The sequence below is a fragment of the Bidens hawaiensis genome, unplaced genomic scaffold (genome assembly GCF_021521415.1).
Source record: "Bidens hawaiensis isolate Kalapana, Puna unplaced genomic scaffold, B.hawaiensis_p1.1 tig00040330_1, whole genome shotgun sequence".
Classification (NCBI taxonomy): Eukaryota; Viridiplantae; Streptophyta; class Magnoliopsida; order Asterales; family Asteraceae; genus Bidens; species Bidens hawaiensis.
The window spans coordinates 29,634-46,909 of record NW_027497123.1 but is presented as its reverse complement, the minus strand read 5'-3'; the positions used below and the strand labels follow the sequence as shown (position 1 = coordinate 46,909).

Below are 17,276 nucleotides of genomic sequence, written 5' to 3'. Positions count from 1 at the left end.
TTATTGTTTTAAAGCTTTTAAATGATTTTTATAAATTATTATAACTAGTATTTCAATATGAAGTAAATGGTGTTTTATCAAATCGACGTTGGAACGTTAACGTCTCTTGTAAATTTCGTTACTAGTTTTCGCGTGTGTGTGTATATATATTTGTATATATGTAAGTATTTTCAATAAATCGTAATAATAGGAACTTTATTTTATTAAAACTGACATCATTATGGGTATTTTCTTGTCGATGAACGTCATTATAAATTTGTTCATATATATATATAAAACTATGCATTATATGTATCAGTCTTTAAAAGTTGTAACAATTGTATTTTTAAACGTATTAGCTATATTTAAATCATTAGACATTCGTTAAAGATTTTAAAATATATTTTTATATGTATTTAAAAGATTATTGTTATAGTATAGCTCAGTTCATATTTATATATATTTAAACTAATTATTTTTAAATGGGATTAGATGTTAATTATGGATAATATAAAGGTGACTTATAAAATATAAAAGTAATTCTAATATAAATCTTTGCAATAATAATTATTATAGAAATCCACCGATCGATTAATAAACATCCTAATCACGAATCATAACTCAAATCATATCGAAATCTTAATTCATTAAATTACATTATATCATTTATAATTGATTTATATTATTATAGGTTACTAAGAATCCTTGTAGGTGTATCCCGAAGGATTTATCCTTCTCACATCATCCTATTTGTATTTCGTTCATTTGATCAGGTGAGTAATCACTCCCCTATTACTTCTTTTCAAATGTTTTGGGGACATTTGCGTACCATTTATTAAATTACTTATCTTATTATTTCTCAAACGCAAACTGTGATATTTGTGTTGTGTACCAATTGAATGATTGCTTGTTACTTGCTATTTGCTTACTTGCTTACTTGAATCGCATTCGGAGAGGTCCAACATAATCTCATTATAGTATGATCATACGACCGTCGTAGTGGCCGGAGCCCGATCGCATTGGCAATGGTTTCACCGACACTCATTACTTGCTTAACACTTTCATTGTTTATACTCACAGATAACAGTTTTGCTTATTTTTACTCTATTATTCATATCATTGTATATTATCATTTTGTTTGTGTCAAAACTGGTGAATCTACTCACTCAATATGTGTTTTTGACAAATATATATATATATTTTGTACGCATTTGCAGGTTATAGATTGGATTGCTTATCGAACTGAAGCTCACGTAGAGATGAACTTAGGATGTTAAACATAAACAAGAATAGTTGGTTTTGTATTGTAACTTTCTCTATTTTTGTTGTACTTAAATGTTCGTTGACAATTAATAAATTAATTAAATATTGTCGCTTTACAATTGATGATAGTACCTTGTGAGCTGTGGCAATCAGCTCACGCTCTGACATTTCCGCCGTAGGTTGGGGTGTGACAATGGGTGCAATTCTAAGGGATCAAACCTATGGGACTTAAGGAAAAATATAAAAAAAAGAGAGGAAAAATTACTCATAATAAATAAATCAAAATCAATCAAATATGTAAATAAAAATGAAGTAGAAGAACTCATATTCCAAATGAACAAATTCAAACTTGAAAATGATCTTTCCGATTCTCGTGGAATGAGGGGCAACGGGATTGATCGAGAAAGATCCATTGTTAGTATTATAAAATCGTGATTGGATCCGCATATATTTGATGAGTCGTGTTTAGGTGACACAATTTTAAGTGTGTCCGAGTTAGAGTTGATGTTTATTACATGAATAAACATATGAGTAATGGTTTTTGGTTCAACAATTCAACCTAAAACCTGTCAACCTAACAAATTTGACACCCCTACAAGTGACTAGCATTGGTCCAGAATTTGTATTAGTTCCATCCTTAAGGCTAGGGTGCATAAAAACTTGACCGTCATTTTCACAAGGACCAAATAACTTGTTCTAGGTGCGGTAGAGTCTGGTAGCCATTTCAAATCCTTTTCCTTTAGAGAAACAATATTTTTTTTTCCTGATACATAAAAAGACTTTCAAAATTAGAATTTCACATACTAACGTAAAAAAACAATAAATATATTTGTAGATAATTAGGGATCAGATCTATACAATACCGGTACCAAAAATACCAATATAAATTTGAACAAAACTAGGCATCGAGTAGCCGAGTACCATAACAAGTTTATTGGTTCAGCATTTTCTTTTCATATTATCTCTTTAACTATAAATGATAAGCTCCATTACAATAATTGTAAATATTAAGTTTACTATTGTACCTTGTTCTATTTTATGCACTTTTAGGTTCTGTTTGTTTTTGCTCATAAGGTCTACAAGGAGCCTATGTTTGCGGGCGCGCAGACATAAGCTCTTGAAGACGGTTTATTTTAAAAAAACAAGATCTGAAAAATGCTTTTATGTTGTTCAAAAATAAGCTTTCTTCAATTGCTTCACACCCACCTTCTTCTTACTTCACACCCCTTTACAAATCACTACATCCTTAATTACATACCCATTTCCAAATTCATCTTCGATACGGTTTCACCTTTCACTTCCCGCCGGAATAACCGTTTTCTCTCCGGCACCGGTTACTTTCAGAAACTCCGGCATCCACATCGGTATGTGTCTCAGTCTTAGCCTCGTTGGAAACTCGTACCAGCGGCGAGGCTACACTGCGTATGCCCGGTGGAGTTAACCAATCCGCCGTCAAAAGAAGCTCCAACGACTCCCTCACATCTTCAGCAAAGTCCTTGAGCTTCCGTTCTACTCCGATGCCGTCGTTTCGATTCAAGAAACGTCTGATTCGTTAAAGTTTGTGGTTGAAACTGATGATAATATTGGCGGTGAGATTGCTGCACGTGCTATTGAGTTATGTCCCGGTGTGATTAAAGTTGTGGCGAGAGTGGATGATGGAGTAGCTGGTTTGGGGTTTGGTGGATTTGTGGCGGGTTAGGTTGCCGGAGTGTACGGTGCCGGAGCTACGACGATGGTTTGTGGTGGAGAGGTGGTGGTTACTATGCCTAAGGATGTTGGCTTTGTTTTGGTATAGTTTAGTTTAATTGAATGGTGTTTCGGTTTAATAGATATGGTAATCGATGAAGGTGTAACATAAATTTTTGATTTTGATGACGTGAAGTGGTTTCGGATCTTCAGTTGGTTGGTTTAGTGGATATGATAGTTTGAAATGAATGAATATTTGATAACAGTTTTCATCTTTGTTGATTAAATATAGTTTGTTTGATTAGTTTATATGATAAGAGAATTGGAAGTTTGAGATGAACAAGTGCTTGAAATTAGAATGGTATATTTAAGGTATTATTCCTCCATTTCAGATTTGAGTTGTTTGGAGGTTGTAAAAACCGATTAATCTCAATGAATTTAAGGTCTTGTTTGTTAAGACATGAAATCAGACATGAAACAAACCTATTATATTTTCAGATTGCGGTACGAGGTGGATTAGTTTATGCAGACGATATCACGCAGTTTATAAAACAACAAGTATTATATTTTCAGATTGCAGACCTTCAGACCACATCTTCAGTTGCAGACATGAAATCAGATGATATCACGCAGTTTATAAAACAACAAGTATTATATTTTCAGATTGCAGACCTTCAGACCACATCTTCAGTTGCAGACATGAAATCAGATGAAATCAGATTGCAGACAGTTTTTGTCTTCAAAAACAAACAGCACCTTAGATAATGTCAATATTTTTAAGTTAGATAATTTGACTTTTTATATAAGCTCCATTATGATATAAATATTAAGTTTTAGTTTGTTTTTTTACAAGAACTATATATAAAACTTAAAGAACAAAAAATAAGATAGCTCGACTTTATTTTATTTGGTATTATGAGTCGTGGCAACTCGACGTTATTTGACATCTTTATTTTGTTATATTTGATATCGAGATCGATAGTGGGTCAAGTTTTGATGTTCGATTAGTCTTATATGTTTTCTTTTTTTTAAATTTATATTAGATGATTCTTATAGTTGACATGGATTATTTAACCAAAAAAACGTTATAATCACTTGGTAGAAAACAAAAAAGTAAAAAACTATAATTGATACACAATGGGAACGGCTTCAAAACGAAAAAAAAGAAAAAGGATACAACTCTAATAAAGTTGATTAATGTATATATGTAAAAAAAGAAAAAAATACAAAATTAAATTGTATATAAATTTAAAAAGAAAAAAATACAAAATTAAATGAAAAAATTATGTTGGTAAATAGTTTTTAGTGAACACCATTTTGGTAAATAGTTTTTCCACAAACACTAGTTTGAGAAAAAACTCCCAAAAGAGTGTTGAAGAGAAAAATATTTATCCAAAAAGTGTTCCATCAAAAGTATTTACAAAATTAGTGTTTTTGGAATGAAAATTTGATTTTCTCATTATCTCACACCTAATATACTTAAATGACCTTTAACTTCAGTAAAACTAACTAATTTAATACTTTTTTTATAAAAATATTAAGTAATCTGCATTTTTTTTCTTATATTAAATAAACACTTTTTTTTCCTTTTAAATTTGCAGGTTTCACAATTTCAAAGATTTTTGTATCATTATTATTATGGTATATGTCACACCCCCGTCTAAGGCCTAGGAGCGTGACCCAACAGTTGGTATCGTGATTGTAAATAAATCAGAGTTGCGTTTAGTTTGTGGAAGTCTCATAAACTTTAAGGATCGAAAATGTAACTTTTATATATATATATTCAAAAGACGGGATTATAAAATACCCGTTTAAGTTATTACAAAATATTTATGTGTTTATGATTACAAACCACCATATTAAGTTATTACAAAATAATCCGAGCCATCGGACATTAGTAGCACTTCGACACTCCAAGTGCTAAACTTGTTCACCTGCAAAATGTAAGAAAATACGTCAGCAACGAATGCTGGTGAACACGCTGACGCAAAAATAACTCTTTTACTTTATTACCCCTCGAGACTACGCCTGCCTCGGCCCAACGTGGCTTAGGAATAACAAAGTCAAATAACACATTATAAACTAGAGCCTCTACACTAGGTCACCTCACAAACACCGCAGTGTTCGACTTCATTAAGTACCCATAAATATACACAACGGTAGTACTCCCTGCAATAGAGCGTCCTACGACCAAGGGTGGTGCGATCATGCCCATACATCGCATAGTACCACCTATGTAAGGATCCACACATATGTATTCCACAGTCTGAGGGCTAGGTTTATACCCATAGTTATAACGGTTTTAGGAACACATAGTTCCTTGTAAACAATTTCATATAACAAGTTGACTCTTTTGAAAACAAGTTTAAAAGTTTGGGGGCGTATTCACCTTATCTCTTTAGGATCGGCTTTACTCACCGTCCAAGGGTCTTTCCCTTTCTTTTATCTCGAACCTATAGTTACGAGTATAAATATTTGTTAGTCGGACACACGATCCGGCTTAAGACCTTTAGTCTTATATCTCAATCCTCGATTGAACCTTTAGTTCAATTCTTATTTACTTGAAAACCTCTTGTTTAAAAGTAAATTATAAACCTTTAGTTTATATTCAAAACCCGACGTTTCTTCTTCACCAAGAAACGTAATCTTTTCTTTTATTATTTAAGAATACTCTTTATTCATTAAATAATAATTTCATAACAAATAATATAATCATATATACTTACACACACATATATATGAATTCACAGTATTCAATAATCATACTTTTATTCATTTCTTTATTATGTTTTCTCTTCTCTTTTATCGAGGCATCGAGTATAACCTCGACTTAAGGCTTAAGCATTGAATACAATATTCAATTATATTGAATTCATTATTACGCCTAACCTCGTTGGTGTTTTAGAAATGCTAGGAACTCGAGCAGCACTCCAATGCCGCCTTACTTTGCTCGACACGCTAATCGAGGAATGCCAAATCTTCAACACTCGAGCACACGACTCTCGAGATTCCTCGCCATTATAACAACACCTTCTTGATTGAGTGTGGGTAGAGGTTTGGCAAGTACTTCTAGGAAACGTTATACACAAACGAAGGATCGTGGCACGCTTATCGAGGAAAATCGTTTATATGATTGTCGGGTTTTAGTGAGAAGCTAGAGAGAGTGGAAAGCTGAGTTTGGGATGTGGAAATGAACACCCCTTGGCTGCTATTTATAGACGAAAATTTGGTCCCCATCGCGGTACGCTATGGGTCCCTGGACAGACCTATCGCGTACCGCGACGTAGGTCTGTCGAGTCACGGGGTAGGTCTGCCACGTGTCGAAACGTGGCAGTCACCGCTCCACGTGGCGGCAGTGTTGCCACATGGCAGCACATAGTGCCACCGTGTGCCACGTGGCACACGTGTCACACTGTGTCAGACTCCCCATCGCGGTAGTCTCTTCTGACCTGTCGCGTACCGCGATGGGTCAGGAAAATTAGATTTTACAATTTAGACCCTCAACTTTGGAATTTGGCAATTTTAGTCCCTAGACTTTGGAAAGTTTATACTTTGAACTCGAAATTTTCACGGTGTTACAGTATAATACATAAAAAGACTATCAAAATTAGAATTTCACATACTGAGGTAAAGAAACAATAAATATATTTGCATACAATCAGGGATCAGATCTATACTATAGTGGTACCAAAAATACCAATATAAAATTTGAACAAAACTAAGTATCGAGTAGGCAAGTACCATAACGAGTTTATTGGTTCATTTTCTTTTCATATTATCTCTTTAACTTTTGATGATAAGCTCCATTACAATAATTGTAAATATTAAGTTTACTATTGTATCGTGTTCTATTTTATGCACTTTTAGATAATGGCAATATTTTTAAGTTAGATAATTTGACTTTTTATATAAGCTCCATTATGATATAAATATTAAGTTTTAGTTTGTTTTTTTACAAGAACTATATATAAAACTTATATAAAGAACAAAAAAAAAAAGATAGCTCGACTTTATTTTATTTGGTATTAAGAGTTGTGGCAACTCGACGTTATTTGACATCTTTATTTTGTTTATATTTGATATCAAGATCGATAGTGGGTCAAGTTTTGATGTTCGATTAGTCTTATATGTTTTCTATTTTTTTAATTTATATTAGATGATTCTTATAGTTGACATGGATTATTTAACCAAAAAAACGTTATAATCACTTGGTAGAAAACAACAAAGTAAAAAACTATAATTGATACACAATGGGAACGGCTTCAAAATGAAAAAAAGAAAAAGGATACAGCTCTAATAAAGTTGATTAATGTATATATATAAAAAAAGAAAAAAAATACAAAATTAAATTGTATATAAATTAAAAAAGAAAAAAAATACAAAATTGTAAATAGTTTTTAGGGAACACAATTTTGATAAATAGTTTTTCCACCAACACTAGTTTGGGAAAAAAAACTCTTGAAGGAAGTCCTATTCACACAATGAGATCATTCTTAATCAACTGCATAGCCTTAGATCAGCATAAAAAGTAAAAAAAAAAAACAAAGTACCAAAAGTCACTGAGCTTCCATTCATACATTTGAGTAATATGAGTTTTAAGGGACAAAAATAATTATTTTTAGAGATTTTGATGACTTGTGTTTTTATCTACAGTTATCAAACAACAATTGGCATCATGTCTATTTACACATGAAAATTGATCGATAATGCAGGCGAACAACAAACATAATATGCAGGACGGTCGGTTTTCTCCATCAACAAAAGACGAGAACAAAATTTCCAAACCGTCTAGTTGGGTTCTTGCATTTCTTCTTCTGTTTTCCAAACAACATTTTTGAGGCTACTGGAAAGTCTTTTGTAGAACTGCACCAAAAAGAAACAAAACAGCTCTATAAGTGTAACAGGAAATATTAATGTAAAGTGTAAGGTAACACTTAAATACATGATTACATATATGACATACCTTATGAAATTCCAAAGTATCTCCTTTCGCTTTTCGTACTTCAACCATGTGAAGTGATGGCGCCACTTCAAATACCTAATAAAGAGTTATATAAAAAGCTGAGCAAACTTTTTCGACAAATCTTTCGTATTAAACGATAAAAATATCCAAACAAGATACCTCGGTGGTAATATTGAGGTTTCCTTTTCTCCCCGCTTTCATATTCTCAAGCCTTAACTGAGATGAAAAACGGAAAATGATTACTAATCCAACATCAATTAAAATTCCATAGTAATGTAACTTTGTTTAACCTTATAGTTTTTCTTGTGCACATCAAAACCAAGTGGTTTTGCAGCTTCTTCAATTTTACTAACAATTTCATTCGCGGGGCATCTTGATGTGAATCTTGTCTCCCTTTTGAATCCCTGCAACCAAATTTATTTACAAACCATTAAAAAGTTAAATTTAGTGTTACAGTACAAAGTTCATGACCCACAATTAATTTTACTTTCATCATGAATTTAGAGGTGGCAATTTTACCTATGCATGGGTTATGTTTTATCTTTTAACAGATATAATATGCAATATTAATAACTAAAAAACTATTGATATTGAAGAAACAAAGTATATATTAACCTGTTCCATGTCAAAAAGATTGCCAAGGTTGAGCCCCTTAGACATAGAAATTAACTCAAAAGCATTCATGGCAGCCGGATGTTCTTTCTTTTCTGTAACATGAAATTCCTGTTTTAAAACAAATACAAGAACTTTCAGAAACTTAATTTAACTTTTAACATTAAAAAGCATACAAAATATAAAGATCTAAATACCAAGAAAACCAAGTGATTAAAGATTTATATGTAGTACTGAATTTGATAAACTCACCTCTGAATCTTGAAAAGCTGCTTCCACATCATCAAAATTTGTATCTTCTTTCTATAAATTCAGGTTGCCTATTTTTTTTATACCACTCATCGTTTAGAATTTCCAGTATTGTTATCCGCTGCCACAAAAGAGGGTGTTCAGATATGCATAATGATTTGTATTTATATAAGAGTGACAATTAATAAAAGTACAAACACTTACTGTCATGGGGTTGGGATCCAATATGCGAGTTATCAACTTTATGGCACCAAAGGAGATCCATGGAGGACAAGTGAATTCTGCAGTCGAAATCTAAATGCAAATCCGCTTATGAGAAGATGGTGACAACGTGGGATTAAATGTACAACACGACTTTATATACTGCTTACCTTTTTATAAAGGTTCATTAGATTAGAATCATCAAATGGCAAGTAGCCTGCAAGCAGTACAAAGAGAATGACTCCACATGACCATAAATCTGCAGTTGCCCCATCGTAACCACCATCATTCAAAACCTAAAAAGGATGATATATCATCACTACATGCACATTTGATGTGACAACTTTGACACACTATGAATCAGTTGTTATGTTTTATATCTAACGGGTCAAATTGGTCAACCAACTTTGACACATTATGAATCAGTTGCTATGTTTTATATGCACCTCAGGAGCGACATAATTTGGAGTTCCACAAGCTGTGTGAAGCAAGCCGTCATCCTGTAAAACAACCCGTTAAAATCATATAAAATATAACACAAACAAATATTAAATGTTAAGATCTTTTATATATATGTATACTCTGACTTGTCGAGAAAGGGCACTCAATCCAAAATCCAAAACTTTGAGGTTTCCTGCAGCGTCTAGAAGCAAATTTTCTGGCTGCAAGAAAACCAATGTTAGAAAGGCATTGAGACTATAAATACAATAATAAGTATTAAGAATGTTGAGTACCTTTAGATCTCTGTGATAGACACCTCTACTATGGCAGTAATCAACAGCATTAATGATCTGTTGAAAATATTTTCTGGCTTCATCTTCTTGCATTCGTCCATGGTTCACCTTCATAATGAAGTTGGAAAGTTAAGGCATGTATATTCCTTCTACCCTGTAATCTTCGGATTTCGAGCATGTACATTGCCACTATATATGATGTATATAAAGCTCAGCAAATTACAATTTTATCAAAAAGCTCTCCCCCAGTGACAAACTCTAGTACAATGAATATCTTGGTCTTGCTCCCCATAACCTGAAGAATCAGAACACTATTTTAAGTAACGACACGTACGTTAACAAAACTACTTTCGTTCACAACCCAACTCAACCCAACCCAATTATCAATTAAAAAAATAATCTCTCTATTTGACCAACACAACCCAATTCTTCACACCACTAGCAGCTTATATCTTTTAAATCAGATAACCAAAAAGTTTTAAGTAATGAGTTTAAACTAAAAAAAATCTAATTATTCTAACCATCTAAATTCCAAACCGATGGTGACACGTGTCGTAAATATTAATAAGAAATGACAACTTATGGTGGGTGTGCCGACCAGGTTGAGGAAAATTAAAAATGTTTGTTTTTTTTCTTTAGTTAAAACTATTGCCCAACCAATCATTGAAAAAAACGAAATAGAAAAATAAGGTTCAGCAGGAGTTCGGTGTTGTTTACACAAATAAAAAAAGACCTCATATAGGCGGACAACATTTGGATGTTTAATCAACTTCATAGTTGCTACTTCCATTTTTATCTGCATCAACAAGATAACAATTAATAAGTATAAGTTCAGAATCTGATGATTCCATACACAATGCAATGAAAGTGATTCATTAAGTTTTATAAACATAAGTAGACATAGCCTACCTGTTCAGCCATTTTGTGTTTAACAACTTTATCTTTATCAAGGATCTTAAGAGCCACAGGGTCACCAGTTTCAGCGTTCCTAGCAAACTTCACTTTCGCAAAAGTCCCCTCACCAATTGTCCTTCCCACCTCATATTTACCAACTCGACGTTTGATTTTGGAGTGATTCATTCCTGCTTATCTGACAACAAAACATTTTTTCTCGTCTTAGAAGTTCATATGATACTCAAACACACAATAAACAACCAAATCATCCAATTAATCCTTCATCTTTTTGCAGTCACAGAATCACATCAATAGCAAATCCTATGCCCCAAAACCAAATAACAAAAATTTCACTACCCCTTAACTAAAACAAACAAACGTAACCAGTAAAATCTCCCTCTACTGGCAAGGTTTGCAAGTAAACAGTTCCTGAATCCCTGAAGACAGAGAGACAACTCCAAAAACATTTTCTTGACATGTAAAGTCTAGTATCCAGATAACATAAGGCGTGACATAGAAATTAAAAAAAAATGTAACAAAACAAAAGTACTAAAGATACTACCATGATAACAAAAAAAAGCAAGAAACCATATAGCAACATATATAACAAGGTTTTCATATACAACAAACACATGCATAAACCAAGTGAAAATGAAAGATTCGTCGAGCGATTATACCTTTGATTCGGTGAAACCAAGATGGAATAGAACAGAACAATACAGCAGAAGAAGCTTCTAAAGATGAAGCACAACAACACAAGAAGGTTTTAGAATATGATTTGCAGGGGAGATGGATAACCAATGACTGATGGAATAATTGTTTGTTTGTAATTCAAAGTGAAAAGATGGGAAAAGCATATTCATGGTATATATGTTAATCCATGTGGGCATGAATACAGAGACCAGGGTCACAACACAACATCCTTCACACAGCCACCACCACAGGGCCCCAGTGTTTTTGGATGTGCACGGATCTTCACCACCTTTAAATAATGCATCATTGGATGTATATTAAATATTTTATTATATGGATGCAGGCATTTATTTAAAAACTTATCAGTTATGCGTTTTAGTTCTATTGAATAAAAAAGACCTTAAACAGATTAAATAAACTAAAACCTAATACACGTGTTATCGTATTTTTATAATTAAATTTAAGTGATTATTTAAATTTCGAAATAAAAATACTGTTGATTTTATTTATATTCTTGCTAGCTTTACTAATAATATTTTTGTTGATCGTTTGATTACTCTATTCGTCATAGTTATCTCGGATTAGTTATATATATTATTAACTAGTTTTTATCCTTCGTATTACGGGGGCTGTTTTACATTACTCGTTTTTAATATTTATATACTTTTTCGGGTTTAATTTTATCTACTGTAATGAAATTTATAATATATTTAGAGTTTGATGATAAAAAGGTTTCACAAATAACTAAGATGTTATAACCCGGCTTAAGAGTTATCTGGGTTTGGTAAGACTCAAGACCACTTATTTTTTTTTACTATAAAATTGTTTCTTAATTATAAATAATATTTTAAAAAAATCATATAATAATTTTTAGTATATCCTATTTTATAGGATTTTCACACCAATAATTTGGTAAGAATAATTTTTAATTTAATGAGATGTTATAACCCGTTTAAGGAATATTAGAGTTTGGTAAGACCCATACCTGTTAATTCAGGTCAAATGCATGAGAAGCCTCTATTTAAAAATCAAGTAAATCTGATAACTCCAAAAAAAAGGGGAGCGACCACACAGGGCCGTCTTTGAGACATGGCAGGGTAGTCGACGGTCACAGGCCCGACACCCCGTTAGGCCCAAATTTTTTTTTATTATATGTATTTTTATCAAAAATATGTGTATAATCAATATTTTAACACAATTACATAACCACTAGCTTGGTCTAATGGTAAAGGGGAATGACATCTAACCAAAAGGTTGTGGGTTCTAATCTTATTTGAGACAATTTTAAGTTTATTTTTATACAAAAGTTTTTTACACAACTTAAATCATAATCAAATAAGCCCATTTATAGTTAAATTGTTTATACCCAACAAAATGTTTCTTTTACTTAAGGCCAAAAAAAAAAGTTCGCCTTTGACCCAAAAAAATTTTCGTCTTTTCGGAGCCGGCCCTGTGACCACATCGCGACACATATGATTTTTATGTTTTCGTTTATATATATTATAGATATCGTGTACTATTTAACTTGATATTATATATTGGCAGCATATTTGTTATTCTGTAAATTTATTCTTATAAATAAGAAGAAAAAAGTTATCTAACTTACGCATTGAAACTTAGAATATGTTCTTTTAACGTGTTTATTTTGCCTCAACCATTAACATCAACACACATGTGATGAGGCATGTTGGTTATGTTTTTTTGAATTTACGTACCACTACTTATTATTTTATTATTACTTCTATTGTTATTCTTCCTATTATTTTATTTATTATTAATATTATCATTATCAATACACTATTACAAAAAGCATTTCATGTCAAATACGTTTTCAAATTGACTTCCAATCAAATGCTCAACCACCAAAATTTTTGTGTAGCATAATATTAGCCACCAAGTCACCAGCCAATAAATTTCTAAAAGTTGTGGTTTTGAAAAAAAAAAACATTTTATAAATGGGTGTTCTTTTAATTGTATATCTCTAGTTTCTTTAAACGAACAACACGAACAGGGCCATTTAATCTCAGTATTAAATCTATACATTTGTTCATCGTTTGATAACATACTAATTTGACCATATAATACAATTTAACCCGACAATATCGTGTACGTTAAAACGACCGAAAGCAATTTAAGATGAAATATGATAACATGAATAGAAGTTATAACTTACGTTTATAAACATTGAAAGATACCAATCTATACTACATCTATGATGCTTTGTCCTATATTATAAAATCTATCAATTTTAATAAAAGGCTATTTATTTTTGTCACATGTCATTCTCATAGCCCTTCTCATATACTTTTCACTTATTTCAATATATGATCCTGAAGAGGTAGGTCCCAGCAGAGCCCAGTTGGACCCGCAAAACTCACCTTGAAAAGGGACGTCTGCGCAGTTGACCCGCAAGACTCCTTAACGGACGTCTGCGCGGTTGAACCCGCAAGACTTAACTAAGGGACGTCTGCGCAGAAACCAACTGGATCAGCAGGACCCACCACGCTCAGAGACGTGACGTTCTTACGCGCAGTACGCAAGCTGTTCCCGCAGGAAACGCCTCCCAATGGTTTCCAAGTACTCCGCCTGTTCCCGCAGTTACGGATACTAGCCATCAGGGAAGGCTACCCGCGTAGCATGGCTACACGCACAAGGCTTAACTCTCATTAATAATTCAGTAGTCACCTGAAGAAGGAATGAGCAAGCCGGGAACAGTCCCGCACAAAGGCGGGAGGGGGAATACTCCCGCCCAAATGAGCCAGTCCGTACGATACTGAAAGATCTTTTGTACTGTACCTGACGAGGTATGGGCAAAAGATCTGACCAAAGATACGACAGCTCATTGACAACAGTATGGCGAGCAGCATGCTCTTATACTGTATGCCACTATTAGCCGCTACCTACTCACCAACTCCTGCCATACCACGTGCATAGCCTGTAGTTGGTGGAAAAGGAATAGTACACAGCAGGCCTGGTCACTATCAGCCACTGCCTACCCACCAACTACCAGCAAGGCACGTGCGTAGGCCACAGTTGGTTGAACAGGAATACTATTCAGCCGGCCACACCTCCTTGGAAACCTACCTTCGGCTATAAATACCCCAAATGGTATGATCATCTCATCTTATCAGATTATCATCATATTATACCTGATATCTGCTCTAGCAATCTCTTAATACACATTTATATTTAAAGAGCAATCTAGTCTGATTCTCACGCCGGAGGGTGGTCACAAGGAGGAACCCCCCCCCTTCTCAGTGACAAGCTCACGGTGTCTGTTTTGCAGGTTATCAGAAGAACCATCTTTGCCGGGTCTAACCCCTCGTGGGAAACATCTATCTAACCCCCAGGTTGCCCGTAATCTGCCCGGGGTCTGGTTAGTGTTTCTTCATTGGCGCCATCCGTGCATAAAAGCTAGAACTTCATTTCTTTTCAGTTTTTTCAAACTTCTGGAAAGATGGTTAACGTTACTCCGGTCCCAAGGCCAACGAGTTACCAGGATGCCCCGGTAACCACAACCCCAACTACTGGGGGGAATACCGGCGACTACACAGTATTTACGAACACTACCTCGGTTACCCAAGCCGGGGCAAGTGCAGTAAATTTTACGAACACTACCCCAGTTACCCAAGCTGGGGCAAGTGCAGTAAACCATCCCCTGGGATTCAGTAATACCCAGGCGGAAGGACAACAGACGAGATTCCCCCGCCAAACACTTGAACAAGTTAAAGCGTGGGCGGAGGCACGTCAGAAGGAATTCCAAGCTGAGTTGGATGAACGCTTGCGTTCCGTCCAACAGGCTGACGAATTTGGAAGCACTCGACAACAGCTCAACATGAGCAGTGAGTGCGAGTCCTCGGACAATGATCGGGAGGAATCCGACACCGACGCAAACCCTCGCCTTAGGGCGAAAGGGAATCGTAAGGAAACGGACTTCCAAACGATAAGGAATTTCGGAGAAACCTTCAAACAAAGGAACGCGGGGGGAAACCCACGTGACTTCTCCAAAACCTTCAGACCAACTGCTGCAAACGCGGGAACATCCAAGTTTGCAAGGGACATTGCGGAAGCAATCGCCCCAAAAAGTGACAAGCAGATGCCCAACATCGGCACTTATGATGGTATATCCGACCCAGATGATCACCTGAACAGATTCATAGCAGGGGCAACCGTCAGCAACTGGACGGAACCCACGTGGTGTTATATGTTCTAGATGACACTGGTTGGAGCGGCTAGAGCGTGGTTTGACCGTTTACCGGTCCACCACATCTATGATTGGGCGGACTTCCAACACAAGTTCAGCCAACACTTCAGTCAACAGAGGAAGTATATTGAAGACAGTGGACGATCCTCAACTGCGTTAGAGATAAGGATGAACCTTTATTAGACTTCATCACTCGCTTTAACTCGAAAAAGCTGAGTCTGGGCGTTATAAGCGAAGACCTTGTTCGCGCCGCTTTCATCCAGGGCGCCGAATACCCAGAGCTTATCCGCACGTTGACGGGTAAAGATGGCATGCCATCCACATGGGATGCCATCATGACGGCAGCCAAGCGCTTTGCCGAAACAGATAAGCAACTGGGTGGGAATCTGCCCCAGACTACAAACTTCTACACGCAGAGGACCAGAGAAAACGTCCAGACCGCCTGGCAAAACAAAAGGAGGAAGCCAAGCATGTGGCAGTCAAAGGTAAACTTTGACACCTCATCCAGCTCTCGCTCTTTATTAGGCGGAAGAGGTAATACACACCCATCAAGCCGACACCCCAGGTGGACGCCTCTCACGAAAAGCGTCACGGAGATATTTGCCACTGAGAAACTCCCATGGCCAAAAGCTCCAATGGTCCGACAACGACCTGAAGCGGATCAAAGTAAATACTGTGACTTCCACGGCACAAAGGGTCATACCACTGAGAAGTGTTCATCTTTAAGGGATATTATCGAAACATTCGTCAAGGAGGGCAAACTTACACACCTGGTGGCATCAATCAGGAATAGAGGGAAGAATGACAACCGATACAAAAGCAACGGACGAAAGCCCGTTGACATCAGCATTCACATGGTTCGTCGTAACATCAGAGGAAGAAAAAGACGGACGACAGAACCATGCGCATGGAAAGAAGCTGAGGTGCGCTTCCCGCGAGTGCCACGAGGACCCAGCAAAGAAGGCCCTATCGTCATCAAAAGCCAGCTGGGACACTACATCACTTCCCGCACTCTTGTTGACAACGGTGCCTCGTCAACAGTTATGTACAGGCAGTTCTTTGACAAGCTAGATGATGAAGACAAGGAACGCTTGGAAACGGTCTACGCCTCGATGGAAGGGTTCGACGGCAGCACAAACACCCCTCTGGGTATCCTATCTTTCCCCGTCACTCTCACAGACGGAAAACACTCCCGCACAGAGGATGTGGACTTTGTCGTAATGAGGAAGCCACACCACACGTACGACATTCTCTTCGGGAGAGACGGGATGCAAGATTCAATGCCGTAGTATCTTCAGTCCACGGCATGATGGGATGGCCAACAGCTGAGGGCGTGGCGATGGTCACCGGTATTCCCCAGGTATGCATCGCATCTGTCTCATCAACACCCAAACCAAAGATGGCTAAACCCACCATCACCGAACCAGAAGAATGGGCTTTTAATGGCAAATACCCCGACCAGGCGGTTACCATTGGCCCAACAATAACTGATCCTACGCGCACATTACTCAAACGCTTACTACAAAAAAACGCTGACATCTTCGCATGGAAACCAGCAGACATGACTGGTGTACCTCGAAGTAAAGCAGAGCATAAGCTCAAGTGTGACCAGGCTTTTACGCCAGTCGTACAAAAGCGTAGAGTAATGGGAGCGGAACAAGCTAACGCGTGTAGAACCCAAGTCAAGGAACTCCTTGACGCGGGCATCGTACGCGTTAGCAGAAATCAAACTTGGGTTGCAAATCCCGTTATGGTACCGAAGTCTAACAAGCAATGGCGCATGTGCATAGATTTCAAA

At 36.0% G+C, this 17,276-nt stretch overlaps 1 pseudogene across 1 annotated transcript; it reads right to left on the bottom strand.

Moving 5' to 3' along the window:
- Positions 1 to 7,467: 7,467 nt before the first annotated feature.
- On the bottom strand, positions 7,468 to 11,507 carry LOC143592040 (CBL-interacting protein kinase 32-like; annotated as a pseudogene). The gene is made up of 15 exons (XR_013145836.1): positions 11,259 to 11,507; positions 10,597 to 10,777; positions 10,421 to 10,483; positions 9,911 to 9,982; positions 9,688 to 9,795; positions 9,535 to 9,615; positions 9,400 to 9,453; positions 9,124 to 9,249; positions 8,957 to 9,046; positions 8,756 to 8,873; positions 8,507 to 8,614; positions 8,182 to 8,295; positions 8,051 to 8,107; positions 7,892 to 7,966; positions 7,468 to 7,791 (listed from the first exon to the last, which is right to left on the bottom strand). The product of XR_013145836.1 is annotated as a CBL-interacting protein kinase 32-like (transcript).
- Between the last annotated feature and the right edge of the window lie 5,769 nt (positions 11,508 to 17,276).